Raw genomic sequence first — 17,552 nt, forward strand, 5'->3', positions numbered from 1 at the left:
TTGTTTTTTTTTTTTAAACAAATTAATCGATATTTATATGCGTGGGGTTACTGTCTGTATCTAGTGCTTACATAGATAACAACAATTCATTGGGATTTATATTTCACAATATACATAAAGTATCAACATTGCATACATGTACACTAGGTTTCTATATTCAGATTTATTCAAGGTTCGCGTAATTTTGAACATTTAAAAAAAATAACGGCCTCGAGTGTCTGGCAATTTTAAAAAAGGAAAAATAATAATAATAAAAGGAAAAAATACAAATGATTTAAACGTTTGCGGCATATATACAGTACGTACACCTCAAAAGTGGTTCGCCCACGATTCAAAATGAGATCGGGTTGCCCTTAAATACAATTCCATCGTAAATCAAATCATGGAGGCGCCAACATTCTGGTTCGCATAAATTAGAACCATAATACACCACAGGCGAGAGACACAACGTAAATAAATTCTTCTTTTCACTCTTATTATCCCGTGTATTTTACATGCATTTTGCCATATGGGAATAGTATCATGGGTATGGGACCTTAAAAAATAAGACAGACAAATGTTTAATCAAAAAGATCCTATTAAAATAAAATGGGAAAAACATGGTTGTTTTTAATTTTTTTTAATATTGAGTTCTTTAAATAGGCACATAATAATACCTATACTGTTTTCATATCAGGTATCTAAATTCAATTTTAATGTTTCCTTATGTCTTTAAGAATACAGCCAGAACACAGTGTAGGTATTAAATGTTGTCATAAAGAATTTTGTTTACTCTTATAAACCTATTTACCTTAATATATTTACCTATTTATATTTAACCTTATTACCTATTGTTGTACAATATTAACTTTCAAAAAGGACTAACACTAAGGCTTGTTATCTCTTTTTCATTATTCTGGAACATCGAGGAACTGATGATTGATTTTAGAACTAAAATTCAATGAAAATGTATTGCAAAAAATAATTTATGGTTATCGTAGTCCAATGCTGTTGAAAAATGAGTATCATGAAATAATCGGTATTTATTCTATTATTAATAAAAGCCTAAAATACATATAATATTATATATATATTATATCTGTATATATATATTTTAAATAATTAAAATAAATAAAATTCTTTAGTGTGTAAGTGAAGAAATTTGAATAAGTGCCATACAACTATTAAGGTAATTAAGGGCCATTACATAATATGATTTTTGTTCTGATGATATACGTACCTATATTATATTGTAAAATAGAATAATATATGATTATTATGACGTGCAATGTATGTAAATAATAAATGAAGTGCAACGTGTTATTATGAGTATATATTATAATATGAGTGTAATTATACTTGCCGGCTGCCACTACAGTATAGGTAACGTATACCTCTTTGGTATTTTAAAACTGCCTCTGCAATGAAGGAATTTTTAGCTTCAGTGATACAGTGCTTCACTTGGTTTTTTGTTCCTTAATTACATAACTTTACTACTAATTTCCATAAGCTATTTATAAAATGCTCCAAACTTAACTATGAGCTATATTGATTTTCAATAGCTGTCATTATTTTATTTAGCATTTAAACTTGATTGGCTTTTTCCAGAATAAATTAATAATGTTATGCATCAAACCTACAGTCCACAAAAATTAAAGCATATAAAATTGCACAACATTGAAGTGTTTGTCAAGTGCCTACCTATTCGAGTACTTGAGTATCTAAATACAAGTATTCATATTACTTTTTAATAACGAATGGGTTTATATGAGTGCCTATGATTTTCATTAGATAGACACTTATTATACTCACATAAAGAAAAATTTGATTAAATATCTATTTTAACTAGGCAACACAATTAATACTAATTTAAATTTTAAATATAAATTAGGTAAGCTTTAGCAAATTGTTTTCATGAGTTTTATTTGATACATTATTCTTCTAGCTGTGACTTGTGATAAATATAGAACAATCATGATTGGTATATTAAATTAACTATTTATAAGGTTTACCTGAATTTTTTTTTATTAGTGAGTATATAATTGAAAATATATAATATAATTATGTGCTCATCCAAAACCCAAGAATATTATTTCCTATTAGCATACTGCCTGTGTTTATAATGTTTAGGTATGAGCATTTACAATGTGATTTACTTAACATGATCACTATTTATTTTTGGGGTTATAGGAACTCAGTTACAATAATAATAATATAGTATAAAAGTGACTATATATTCAGACCATAATTTAAACGATTAGAAACGATTTTTTTTATCATCGTCCAATTTAGTACAATGAATAATAAATATCGTTATTCGTGTTTAAGATTTATTCAAGAAATTATGATTGAACGCTTAAGCGGCATAACGATTCATTATCATACACATTGGTGTTCATTATCTGTGCCTATAATTACATACCTACTGAGGGTTGAGAGATTTTAATACCTTCCCATTTTAAAGTGTACAAATCTCACCGCGATACGATGTCGTAAGTCACGTAGCTTAAGGTTCCTTATGCGGGTCTACAGCCCAAACACCACATGTGAAAATATTATGTACCCATAAAAATAAATATTTAAATATTATTCAGTATAAAGGAACGTTTTTTTTTTTTATATGTACAAATACTCTTGCGCTGGAATCTTCTCTCTTCCGGCTCGTTGAAGGATGTTCGTCCGTAATAATATTGTCACTACGATAATTCATCGATTTCCACATTCCGATAACCCTTCCTTACCATACAGTTCACGTGATCGTCACCGCGTTCTGTCTTTGGTAGAACGTTTGCGGTTCCGGCTCAAATATAAAACTGTATACCGATACCGATCTGGTGCCCGCCTGTTGGGACGTCCGACCGTACTATCTTAATAACAATATTATAAGTACTACATACGCATAAAATATCGTACATGAGTACATGACGTATGGCGTGTAGTGTGTAGATTATATACAACATACAGTATACATGCATGTCATGTACACACACACACACACACACACACACACACACACACACACACACACACACACACACACACACACACACACACACACACGATAACACGAGTTTAAGTAAATTGATCTCTATTTATTACACCAGAAGATAGAAATAGTGAAACTTGCGCCTGTCCGGCCGGAGGGCGGAGATAGATGAATATCAACATATTATTATCTACCTATCTATACAATCATATTGTTTAGGTATTATGATATTTAACTTCAAATTCATTATGTCAATTTAGTGTGAAAAAAAACTTTTAATGACTTTCCGCGTACTTTTTTTCTTTACACCCTATTCGTACTGCAAGCGACGGTCGATTATAAATATATAAATTACGAGTGCTCTATATTGAGGTCACCAACCCCTTTCACAGTTTCAAGTTTTCAGTACAAGACCATCCTTCTTGAACTCGTTGTATGCCGGAAACAGCGCGTGAGGGATTCATACACCATGTTTGGCGGCATATCCTTTTAGAAAAAAATTAAAACAGTAGGTAAGTATAGGTACAAAAACCGGAATTTTTTTCTGGTATAGATCGATATGCCAGTGTGTGAGCCTATTGTATCATCAAATGTGAATAATTAATTTATAGGTGCCTATAGCTGATACTACCTACATAAAATGTAGATTTTATATTATAGTAAGTATATTTTTTTACCTTTATAATACGATACATAACTAGATTTACGTTTAGTTTCGATTAATAGTTAATGGTTTTTAATGTCTGTAAATGTCTATAATAGATTAATAAAAAATTATGTTGAAAAAGATGTTGTTGTCTAGTACAATGTAACATTTAATATTTTAATTGTCTTACATAAAGCAATCAGCTTCATATATGTATCAGAGTAGTAATCCAAACATTTCCACGTACCCATAGGTATGTTTATCCGTTTTTAGATTCACATAATATATTCTATATTTCCAAGCTATGAGCAGAAACCTTAAATGTTTAGTTTCTGGTGTCCGTGGCATGAGTGACTTTGCTTTATATTACTGTTTTTCTTATACACGAGGTGCATCCTGTCTTCACTGCGTATGTTGCTTGTTTGGAAGACATATACTTCGCAAAGTGCTTTTTCCAATAAACATCACATTGTGATGTTTACGTTTCCGTAGTTTATTCTGTGGAACGTAACGATTTACTCTTTTCTTAAAATTGAAATCAATACAAAACTTACATACTAGATAATGGAGTAAGTTCAATTTTAGTAAATTACTGATAAACACACCTAGATAATTCATACAATAACACCCATGAAATTTGCCACTACTCATTAAATACATTAAATCAATTTTTCCTAATACTTGCGTGTAAAGTAAGAATTAAATATTTAAATAGGTATTATTATTTTATGACTAAATAATAGTATAAGATAAATAAATAAATGTAATTTGGTTTTGTTTTTACATAACTCAATTGCGCTCGAGTAACGTATATACTATACGTATACTATGAACCTATATAATAGCTGCAAAATAATTATCATAAGAATTGTTTACTTAATAAGTAATAAGTATTACGAAGTGACAAAATATTGTTTAAAGATTATCATGTATAATTATACTTATGATATGTCTAATAAAACATAATTAATTGACAACTTAGATATAAGTTAACGATTAAAATATTTTTTGATTAACATTTAAAACTTTGATTTATAATAATATTAAAATTAGTTAATATATGTTCAGTCTTACCTATGATAACCAGGAAGTAACTATAACTCAAGACTATCACATTCGTAAATGCAACTAACAAGGCCAAAGTAATGAATTCGAACACCTTGGATTGCTCCAATCACCCACGTATATTTTCATCTGAAGAGTAAACACTCTTAAAATGTAAACGAGTAAACATGTTCATATTTTAATAATTTTACTACTTTTAAAAAATATCTTGAATGATGAGAGTTTATTGATATTTGATATAAATTAAATTAACATTTAAAATTTTTTGAAAATGTCATGATCTTCAATTTTTTTCTTACTTCATTAACATGTAACGTCATCACATTAATAAAGAAAACATCAAGTTTATTACGTAAATAATCATATAAAAAAGTGCATTATACTATTTGGTACCTAATACCCTATAGTAGCCTAGTATTTATTATTAGTTATTCCCTGAAGCAAAATGCTTATAATTTCGAAAAATATTACTGGGACAAGGCAAATAAAATAATTATTTAAATCTAAATTAAATTCAAAACAGTTAAAAATAATACAAAATAGTTCTTATTTCCAATAAATGAAATATATTAAATACCATTAAATTTCATATTTTAAAGATTTAAGTATACATGTAAATCATACAATTATGCTTACTTACTAAATTATTGAAAGTTTTAACTTTTTGAATTTAAAATTATTTTACTGCACTATCTATATAAATTATAAATATTTTGAACAATAACTATGAAAATAAAATACAACATTCATAGAGTAAGGAAACCTCATATTTGATGAACTTCAATAAATTATTAAAAGTTAATTACTTATACCTAATATTATTATATGAGTATACTCGTATATTTCTGTTAATCTCTACTAAAGTAATGTTCATTATTTGAAATAAAAATAAAACATTTCGCAGAGATATACTATTAGATGTACATAATATGTTTAATGTTTATACTTAACAAAACAAGTAAATAGTATATTTGTAGCTCTATTGGATATTTTGGAATTTAAAAATATTACAAAATATTTTAATTATATATAATATATATACAATATATTATAGGTTGTTATAGGTACTATTATCTATTCTACTAATATTAACCTTATGATGATGATGATAATAATATGATAGTTATCAATAACACTGTGCAAGGGCTTATAGCCAGAAATTTCATCAGGTGAAGAAACATTGGGTATTTTTAAAATTGTTATCCCAATTTAACATTTTGCTAAACATAAATATATATTTTAAAAAAGTTTTTAAGTTGGATGACGTCGGTGGCTGAGTTGTCTATAAAGCGGTTTCAATTCACATCACCTTCGGTTCGAAATAACTAAACTCTGAAGACATCACTCTCTGGGAAGAAGACCGCTATAACATTACAGAAACAGAAAGGTGCCCAAATAAGAATTCTATTAAGCAGGCGACCAACTTGGCTTTTGGACCTACACTATATACAACCTAGCTACATAAGTAAAGGTAAACAGCCATGAGAAAAAAAATTAGCCTTATATCGATTGCTAATTGTGCAATTTATTGTTTCTTATAACTTGTAAACATCTATAGGTAATATAATAATTCTTAAATCTGAATAAACATTGTATATTAATATCACAGTCAACACATTAAAAAAACTATACTATATCCTGTAAGTAGAATTTGGTTTAATAGTGGTAAATGCTTATAAGTAATAGGTAACCTATTGGCTATAGAATGTTTTCAGAAAAAAAAAATATAACCACAAATATGAAAGTTACTTTAACTACCTTCATAATTTGATGTTATTTTTACCATTTATAAAAAAGATAAAACATAAGAAAACAAATTAGAATTTTTTGTTTTAATTATTTCACGTACATAGGTTTTTTAAAAACAAATTATGGATTTTTTAGTTGATATAAGTTTTATAAAGTTAAAAAAAATGATTACTGAAATGATGAAATATAACGCTAAACGTCAAGTATAAAATTTAAGTAGGTAGTTTTTTTTAAATCCATGCGTCAATTTAATTTAATTGCGTGCACAAGTATATTAAAATGTATAAGAATTGCACGAGGGCATTCATGTAGAGTATTTTCAACATTTTCAGTCAGCACAAAGTAATTTGGTATAGGCATATAATAATAAAATAATTATAAAAAAAAATTCAGATAGCAGACATCTTTATACTAAATAAATGTGCACAAATTGTATGTAAGTTGTAATGCTTAAATTAACTCGGATATGTTTGAGATACAAACAATTATTTAAATGAAAAAAAGTAAAATATCATATAAAACTGGTACATCTACATTATAAGCAATAAGCATATTAGTATATTAGGATAACAATTTAAAAACGCTCATTTTTAAAGCCTTATTTCTGTTTCTTTACAAAATTTGGTATGACACAAATATTAGTACTAAAAAAATATGATTTCTAGAACTTAAATGTTTTAGCAAAAATACTCAATCGTGGTATCGTGGTAAAAGTGTATAAACCATAATACAAAACACATACTTCGTACCTATCCGGTATTCACCCCACCCTTTTCACTAAGACACCATCCGTGCATTTGTTCATAAATACAAATTTAAGAAAACTTAAAACTGATAAAGTTATCATAGGTAATTACCTCCATTATTGCTTACCATAATTTATGCAATCGAAAAAATTCCACCGTCATGCCTAAGCGTCATAAAAACCTTTTCACCACGACTATGGCTATACATCGTCGATAAATATTTTCTGTCACCCTACGGCTAAAATTTAAATGCCACCCACTTCCGTGTTAATAAATTAGTAATTTCGGGGAGTTATAAAATATTGTTATACTTAAAATATTTTCCACCCTTTAAATATGCTACCTCAGGGCAGTAAATGCCTAAATTGCATAATATAAGCTAACCTTAAATGTTCAAGCACACCGAAGTGGTAGGTGCGTAGTGTGCGCAGTGGCAATGACGATTTTATAATAATTATTATAGCCGTATATTATTGAAGCGAAAAATTATCGCAGCGGTTATTTGGGACTTGAAAAATGTATAAATGTTTACTTTATTACAACATTTTGGGTTACGCCAATTTAGCGGAGTTATTGGTATTAAAAATGAACATCCCAGTTATTTTGATGTTACTAAAATAATTGACGTTAAATTTTCACTGTCATCTACTCAAAAAAAGTTTATTTTTAAAATTGCATATGTAAATAAATAACAAATATTGAATTAATGCACATAGTTTATAGTTTACAAGCGTATATCAACTAAGATGTAATTCAAATGTTTTAATGTTTACATTTTCATCTTTAAGCTATTGATCCCATAAAAATTATAATAATTTGTAAAACCAAAATAGTAATAATTAAAAAATGCGTTTGTTATTAAAATAAAAAAATATCCAGTCTGATAACACATATAAAATAGGAGAACAGAAAAAAAATTAAATTGGAAAAATATAGTATTTTTCAAGCGCATTAAAAAGTATTTATTTTTGTACACTACATTGTATTAAAATAATATGATTTTTCTTCTTGATGTGACAAAATAAAAAACATATTTTGGTTTATGAATTAAACTCAAGGGTACCTGCAGTTGTATGCTAGTGAACGGTCGGTGCATACGTGCACAGATCTGCTTAAAATTATTAAACTTATATTAGTTAGTAGTTACCCACTAGTAGGCACTAAGGTACCCGCTCACTTTTATTATTTGTACTATTATGATAATATTATTTTTGCGATCACTGTCCCGAGCGCGAGTACTTCGAATTGCCGTCGTCGACACTAAATAACTTATATTTTATTAGTATTTATAGGTATTTACCGACTGTCGTAACGACAAGCGATGATAATAATAATAATAATAATAATAATAATAATAATACGAGACAACGTGTTCTCTCGGGACAGACCAAAAAGAAAAACACGGTTGCGGTTGCGGTGAACGCCCGACTAGGTCTGGAGGCCTCCTCACTGGGTCACTATGCTCGTGTATACACTATATTCCGTGTGTTCCTAAACTTTTGCATATTGTTATCAAATCCATCGGGTTTCATTTCAGTCCATCCTTTAGAATAGCAGATTGCCGATAAGTCAATCGGCTTGATTACCTTCTCCCCCAGCGGCTGACCAATCTGATGAATTTAGGAACACACGGAATATCTACACTCTACGACGTGATAATATTATATATTTTGTGGAACGCATTGGCACTGGCGATAAAATTACGCACGTCCATCGATAATAAATATCATTGATAATAGATAACGTTGTGCCTAACCCATTCCGTCAGTCGGCTGACCGCGATGTTGCACCCGTGGTCTGTTAAGTGGTATTGACGAGCGCCGCGTCCGTTGTTTTGATGTATCGTACACATGCCTACCAACTAATGTCTGTCATGGGTACCTCATCTGGTTATTATTTTAATGCGTGTAATCATTGTAGTGAAATTGTCTTAGGCGTTCGGTTGTAATTTTTTCCGTGGATATTTCGAACTGGATATTTTTTCTTCGCATATTACAGAGCCGCATATTTTTACCCGGATTCTACGGGCCGAGTGGGCGGGCGGGGGGCAAATCCCCCCGAGAGCTTCCTCTCACCCGTCGACTGTAATTTCTTTTTTATCGAAATTTTAACAGCAACAGTACGCGAGTACACCCATGTTGATATGATATGCCTTATTTAATATAATATGCGGTGTAAAAAACACGTGGAGTCGCAGGACGTGTAACTGACAACATTACTGTGTCCAGACTGTACGCATGATGGATCGACTGGAGTAGTGCTATGTAGATGGTTTGTGGCAATTGTTTGAATTGCACGAGGTTTTTTTATTGGTCTCCCCCCCCCACCCTCCCCTCTCACCCTATTTTCAGTATTGCCGGCTACGCGTCTGACGGTCCGTAAGTATATTATGCACACTCGTTTATTAATAATTATCATGAACACGTTGCGGTTCTCGGAAATACGGCATTCGGTCGTGACGGCGGACGGTGAACGCGAGAGGTCCACTAGAACGGAATAATAAAAACATTATAAATAATATTAAAAAAAAAAAAAATATTTATAATATAAACATCACGTTAAATCGGTTTATAGGTATTATTATATTAATAGGACGGTATAATATTATGTAAAGGTGCTGCAAAGTTGTGCTACGCAGTTTTTTTTCGACCAGCCCGCCAATCAGAAAAAATAAATTCCTGCCAGGTTGTATCCAACTCGTTAAACGGTACACAGGCGGATTTCGATCGTATTACACGATGGTATGGGTACACAGGTTAATAATTATCACAGTGGGTATTAATAGGTAAGATTTTTACTGCGGTCGTTACTCATCAGTCGTCAATCATATATTAATATTGTACGAGCGTATAATATGCATTCATTTTTACCATCATATATGTTATTAAATATTTTGAAGTTTTTTTCTGAGGTTAGGAACTTTTCATTAGCTTGTCGGGAGTATTCATCATGATATATTGACTGACGCTCGCATTACTGCCGTTTGTAAAGTTGTATAATATAGCAAAACGTGTATCGTACATTGGATTTATCGAGTATTGGTTTGTATGGACGTATTTATTTATTTTTATTTAAATTTATATCGAAAGATTACCAAGCCTTACTAAGAAAAACTCGCGTGGAGGCCCAGGGTTATCTTAGTGAAAACAGAAGATGCGTTATTTATCAATAATCAGTAAATATCAAAAATTATGTTTGGTTATAAATAATTATAGATATTATCTTTATTTTTATATTAAAAAAAAAAATATTTACATCTATTCAAACAGCGTTATTGAGTAAGTAAATTTTAGAATGCAAAAAAGAATATTATGCATAAATAAAGATAAAACACTTGACTGGAGAAACCATTCAGTATTCACTAATAAAACTTCAATATGATTTTTAATATTGATCTATTTTTAAAATCTTTTTTAGATTAGGTATTTGCATTTTAGAATGGGTCTCTTGACCGTTTCGTTTTAAGTCAGCAATGTTATTTGGGATGGTGATAGCCACTGGTTGATGGTTGATGACATACGTGATATTAATAATGGATTATCGCATGTTGAGGGATTTTCACCCGAAATCGTTTGTATTGGAGGCAGTGGACGCACATTTGACCTCATATATAGATGTTAGACTGTAGGGAGATTATTATATGTATATAATATGTATATACAGCGTGTAATGAAAGAGAAACACCCTATAGATTACCGGGAATGGTTGCATGTTTCTAGATCAATATTACTTAGTTTAAAATATTGTAATATAAATGATATTATTATAAAATGGTGATATTATTACCTTTTTAATCCTTGTAGCGGTTTCTTTATTGAAACCGTCGTTTGCGTCTGATGTGTGAAACGAGGTGACCGATTTGTATTTTAAAATAATATAAAATCTTTTGATTAAGTTCACTATTATACATTTTATTTAAAGTTTTAACATACATTAATATAAATCTTTCTCTTAAATTAACTTATACGATTACGCTTTTCTGTATGGACGATTTGCGTGGTCTGTCACACTGGCGCTTGAACGTATATACAAAAAGGCAATAATAATACGTCTGAAGTGACGACTGAATGCTGAGTTCCTTATATCTAATGTCGTATGTGTGTACGAGTGTGTGTGTGTGTGTGTGTGTGTGTGTGTGTGTGTGTGTGTGTGCGTATCGTATTGTTATATTTTATTCTATTTAATATTTGTAACTTATTCTTATCCTTAATGACTAATAATTATTATAATTACTGTATTATACATATCACATTTAAAAACAAGATATGATGGCTTATGTGCACATCATTCCAAGTATGACGAAATTTCGAGTAAATAATCAAATTTTGAAGGACCTTCCTATCATCACCGGCCCGATGAAACACTTCACCCAATTTTCGACGATTTCGAGTCAGCAGATAGGTGGGATATGCAATTCAGGTAATTATAGTTGAGTAATAAAATATTGGTAATCATATATATCTATATACATATATATATATATTATATATATATATTATGCATAGCCTCTAATGTTCATTGTGAGAATAATATGAACATTTCATACACGACGTAAGACTATTCGAAGCTTGAAAAATCAAAATAAAACCTTTGTAAAAATTAAATATTGAACAAAAATATTATACATCACTATTTATTGTATGCATTACCGAAGCTTTGTATTTTTGATTGTTCAATATATATATGCATAAAGTCATATAGATTCTATAAAAAGAATTATTATATTATTTAAAATATAAGTCACTTATTATTCAAAAATCTTCAAAATCTTTTTAGTCTTTTCCAGCCATTTATAAATGCATGAGACATTTTTAATTTTTACATTTTTTTTTCAATTATTATTGATAAATAATTTTTCGCTCTGATGTCAAAAAACCTGAAAATGTAGTACAAATTTCTGATTCTCAAAAAATTTCTATCCTACCCATTTTCAGGACACATTTTTCATGGCGCTACTCGCTACTGTAATAATGGATGTCCGTTATAATATATAGGTACAATAAATTCTACCTTAACATATAACTTTATCGGACTTATATCGTTTGCACGTTAAAATATCAAACTACGGTCGTAATTTGTGGACTCAAACGTATATACGATTCTCCGAGTATATAATTTATTATTGCCATCAAGACAACGCATATTTATTGAATTTTTTAATCGTTTCGTTATTTTCCATGGATAATAAAATTGAGTATAATCCATGCATTTTACAATTATATATATACCAGCAGTCACGTTATTTTGTATGTGTATATTATATATATTATTATTTCTTTTTTAGATTATTTATTTAATCAAATTAACATATTTTACTAAGGACAATTTTTAAATAATTTATCTACCTTTTTTTAAGCAAGAGCTTGTGGTGGAAGCAGACAGTTAAAAGTTACAGTATTATATAACATTTTAAATTAAAATAGAAAAAAATGTGTTGTTACATAGATATATTAGGTTTTACAAATGTATATTATACGCTATTAAATACAGGATGCAAGTAACCATTCAAGTAAAATATATGTGTTAGCATTAAAAACCTTATTTGAATAAATATTTATTTTTAAATTTAAAGCCATACAATTATTATAAGTTGGTGCAAGTAGTCTACTATGTTTTTACCAAAAGATTTCTAATAATAAATAACTTTGTCATCAATATAACACATTTTTATTTTTTTCTGTTATTAAAATGTTATATTTGATTGATTGGTTGTCTTATTTGAATGATGAATTTCACTTCATTTTTAGAATTTGAAATGCCACGATTAGCTCACAATATAGTCACCCGAATTGCGTAATTGTGAAATGTTCAAAACTAAACAAAATATATTGTTAAATCAATTTTTTTTAAATTTAATTATTTGAATTGGTTATTATATTTATATTAGGTACAATTAAATGTTACTAATTCATTCGTATTTAGCTTTGTGGCAAGTTTACCCTGTTGCCTGGGGTTGCAATTTCTTTAGTCCATTTAGGGAAGTGGTAAATTTATGCCTATTATTATTGTGTATTAATTGTGTCAAGAAATAAATACATTTATTTTTATTATATATTTTAATTATTATTATAAACTTCTGTTAAAAGTTTAAAAGCAATTATTACATCTCAAAAATGTAAATTATTTTAATTAGTCTGAAAACAATATAAATTATTACAAAAATATTTAACGTCAACTATGAACTAAGAAAGGTGTTTTGCGTTGGCATTATTGACAATTTAATCAGAAATAACAAGTAAAACAGATTTTGAAGAAATGATCACTTTATTTTCAAACCTCCAATCTAGGAGAAAGTTACAAATGTTTCAAGATTATTATTATTAAAACAATTAATACACTTAAGATTTAAAAAAAAATGCAACAATAATGAATACATTATAATTTTATACCTACCATAACTTTTTGATTCATTCAATAATATGATATCACATATAATGTACAATAACATTTTTTACTACTGTATAAAGTGACGTTAAATGGATTTTTCGGCGAACACAACAGTTGTTCATCCGTCACTCAACTTTGGAGAGATCTCGGGACGAACGCTTCCTGCAGTGGACTTAAAAATTCGTCAAAAGGGTTGTCCAGCGAACACGACCAGCCGGATACAAAAGTGCAGACATACTACACAGCCGCGAAAACAGTGAGAGCGGAGTGGGTGTGCGAACTTCCAAAGCACACAACGACGTTTAAAAGCCGGTGCCACTTTTTATAAGACTTTAAAAACTCTAAATGTCAATAGCATCACAACCAAACATTCACCAGATCTCTTCGTCTGGGACTGACCGCTGTTACCATCGGGTCCGTTCTTGCATCTCCACGGCGGCTCCGGGTTACCGTGTGTTGGAAACCAATTGTCTCGTGGTCCGGCGGATCGGTCGAGCCGTTTTTAGACTCTCCATCACCAAACTGTGATGTCAAACTTGTGTGTCAAACTTAACTGCAGCCCGTCGGATTCGACTGGCCAAACCGGTAGCAAAGATGACGAGACGGACGACATTGTCTCGATTTCGTTAACTTCTATGTGGTGGCAAGTATCATTTCTGACACGTCAGACGATTCGACAGACGTCGAAACGTTCAATTCCGTGGATGTGACTGACGGAAACCCAATATCAAATGCTCTACTGCCAGAGACTTAAAATATTTAGCAGACACCAATTACTTATTATTAATTAGGTACCTATTTAATATTTATATTGATGGAAGTGGTAATGTTTACATTTGTGATACTTGATGAAAAAAAAATTATTATTTTTTGAGGATCTACGGGCGTAGGTTTGAATGATTTCAAGTATTGCCATTTTTGTTAATTATGCGTAATATATGTATACTAACCGATATTCTAAAGCTGAAAAGTTAACATACAGTTTGAACACAATCTTGACTACAAATTTAAATTATTATTTATAGTTTGTAAAACTAGCGGCGGCGTGCAAAAGCTAATATTCGCGTCCGCAAATTTTCGTCACCCATAAGAGCCTAAGACGTAATTTTAAATATAGTACACACTTATTATTAACTGATATAATATTATCGACTTAAACATCTGATTAGGACTGGTCACCACCGTAATATGTCACGAACGAATAACGATAAGACAAATAAAATAAAACCAGTAATGCAAAACTAGCCATTTTTATTACAACCGTTTTACAGAGCGAAAGCGAATATATTATTAATCGACATGCGTTTATGGTGTACTGTAATCGAATATTATAATACCGAATGGTTAGCTATAAAAAATTCGACAACGCTGAAATGATGAAACGTCCTGTCGCGCCGAACGGCTCGCGCCTAAAAGTCCTTCTGGCGATGAGTCATGTAGGTATACCGTATACGTATTACGTGTTGTTCTTGCTTACCTACGTATAAATCGTATAATATAATATTAAATTGATTAAAAAGTGCTTCGGCTGTTCATATGTATAATATGTATATGCTTTAAATAGGATTTCAGAACTAATTGGATGACGACAATACTACAATAGCCTGCAATAACCTATATTAGGTATTTCCTAAGGTAAATTCATTTCGATGTATTATATGACATTAACCTATCGATTGTGCATATTGTGCCCAAATGAGTGGAAATATACTAACGTGGCATACGTCTATTGCACTATATTGCCCTATTATAACGTATATTGATGTACTGTAAATCATACGATATATTGTGCGTAAGCTTATTGAATTTGATCGGGTACATTTTTTCTACTCAAAAGTCTAGTGAAACTAAAAACCTGAGCTAATGAAAATATTAAATACGGTTAACAAAATATAGGTATACACTAGGAACTACACTGATTCGAGTTCGATTTTAATGTGACCTAGGTAGGTATGCTTATTGTGGTTGTTCAGCGGTATCGACTGCAGAATGACATTTTATTAATGTAGGTAGGTAGGTACTAGGTATAGGTAATTATTATTATATTATATAAACGTAATGAGTCAGAAATGTACTGATCATTATCCGGCTTATTAGTTATTGTGGTATGCACTTTCCTCGTAAAATTTTAAAAGTACTAATACTCGTATCATATATTATATTATTGTACATAATAATAATCACGAGTACGTTAAAAGTGGCACTGCACTATTTTTTCTAAATTCCGCGAAATTGTGGAAATTCTAAAACATATTTTCTACATTGGTACGTAGTACTACATAATTTTATACGAGTAGATTATAGGTACCCGCTCATTATAAAAGTATTATGTTCACTGGTCTATATACTATACAGGTACAATGACAACTATAATAAGCGTTTTTTTTAAGACACGCATACATACACACACACACACACACACACACACACACACGCACACTTTTGCCCATCATGTATAGTTCTTGAGAACTACTGGTATCCGTAATATAACCTGACCTAACCGTCGGAACTGATAGGAAATGTTTCGGGGATCGAGACCAAGTACCTTCATATTTTTATTGTATTATGATAATATTTACATTAAAACAGAAGCGTACACATGGGTGCTAAGGAAGCTTCACCCCATTGACGGTATTAAAGCATAAACTGTTCTTGATATACAATCACCGTTAAAAGAAAAGTGTTAATTGTTTTCGAAATAATGATTGTTGTACGTTAAAATATCATCCTGTATAGGTATATTATATTATTATAATAACCTAATTATTTTTCTCAAAATAAAACTCAAATAGGCTAGTCCTTGCTTACACGTATTCTTATTCAATACCTATAGGATATAGTTCATCTATTGGTATCATTACACGTCTTGTTAGTGGTGTGTTATGTGGTACAAACTACAAACTTAAAAAATGGCTGAAATCACCAAAAATTAAGATGTGGCGCAAATTACACACGTTTATACATATTTTTTTTTAGTTGGTTTTGGTGCAAATTACATACTCCCATTTTCATTTTGCACCCAATGCATTGTTTTTGAAAGTCCCAGGCAATGTTTTGATTCTGGATTTATTTTTTAGAGCATTTAAATCCAGGCCATAGTTATAGCCGATTCTTATAATAGTTTTTATGATTAAACACTTATTTTCTGTATAGAAGTATATAAATAATATAATATAGACTGAGTCTTCCGTAAAGACCTTATGAGATATACACGTGTATGTGATAATATAAGTAAGTTTTATAAAGAAAAATCAAACATAGATGTTATATATTATGTATATATTTATTGTAAAATAAGAATTATTCATACTCCGAAAAAATAGACAGAGGAGGAAATTGGTCCAGTCGGTCCAGATTCGGTTTTTTACTAATAAATAATACATACACATATGGCCCATATTAATATAATATAATATGTTAATATTCATCAGAAAAAATAATATTTAGAACTAATCACGATAAACTATACTTAAAAATAATATACCCTGTAAGCTGTAATCAGTAAAACCACGAATTAGTAATTACATTTAATATTTGAGTATATCTATCTACGTTAATAATAGACTCATTATATTTGGCGTCTACAAATCGTAGAGAATATTAGAGAAAATCAACTAATATTAAGGCACCTATACTTAATATTGTTGTATACCAATGTTGATCTGTGGGTAAAAGTGGTAAGCGTAAGACCCGTGGTTCGAGTGATAAATTTAGGCGGTGGTGATCAATGTCAAACATGCAGAGTATTAGCTTTGGAAATACAAAATGTTCACTTTGCTGATGTCAGTGAGCTGCACTAGCATCCTGGTATTTTAGCGGGATTGGGCTAAGGTATCGTTTCTTGGGGGAGTGCCCAAATATGCCAACAGTGGAATTTTCAAATCCTCAAAAATAAAGACAGAATGCCATACATTCAACGTAATGTATGATTCTTATGTGTCGGATAAAAATTTTTTTTTCTCAAATGGTTTCTTGTAAATGCAGCTATTTCACG

Source organism: Myzus persicae, unplaced genomic scaffold, assembly GCF_001856785.1.
Source record: "Myzus persicae strain clone G006 unplaced genomic scaffold, MPER_G0061.0, whole genome shotgun sequence".
NCBI lineage: Eukaryota > Metazoa > Arthropoda > Insecta > Hemiptera > Aphididae > Myzus > Myzus persicae.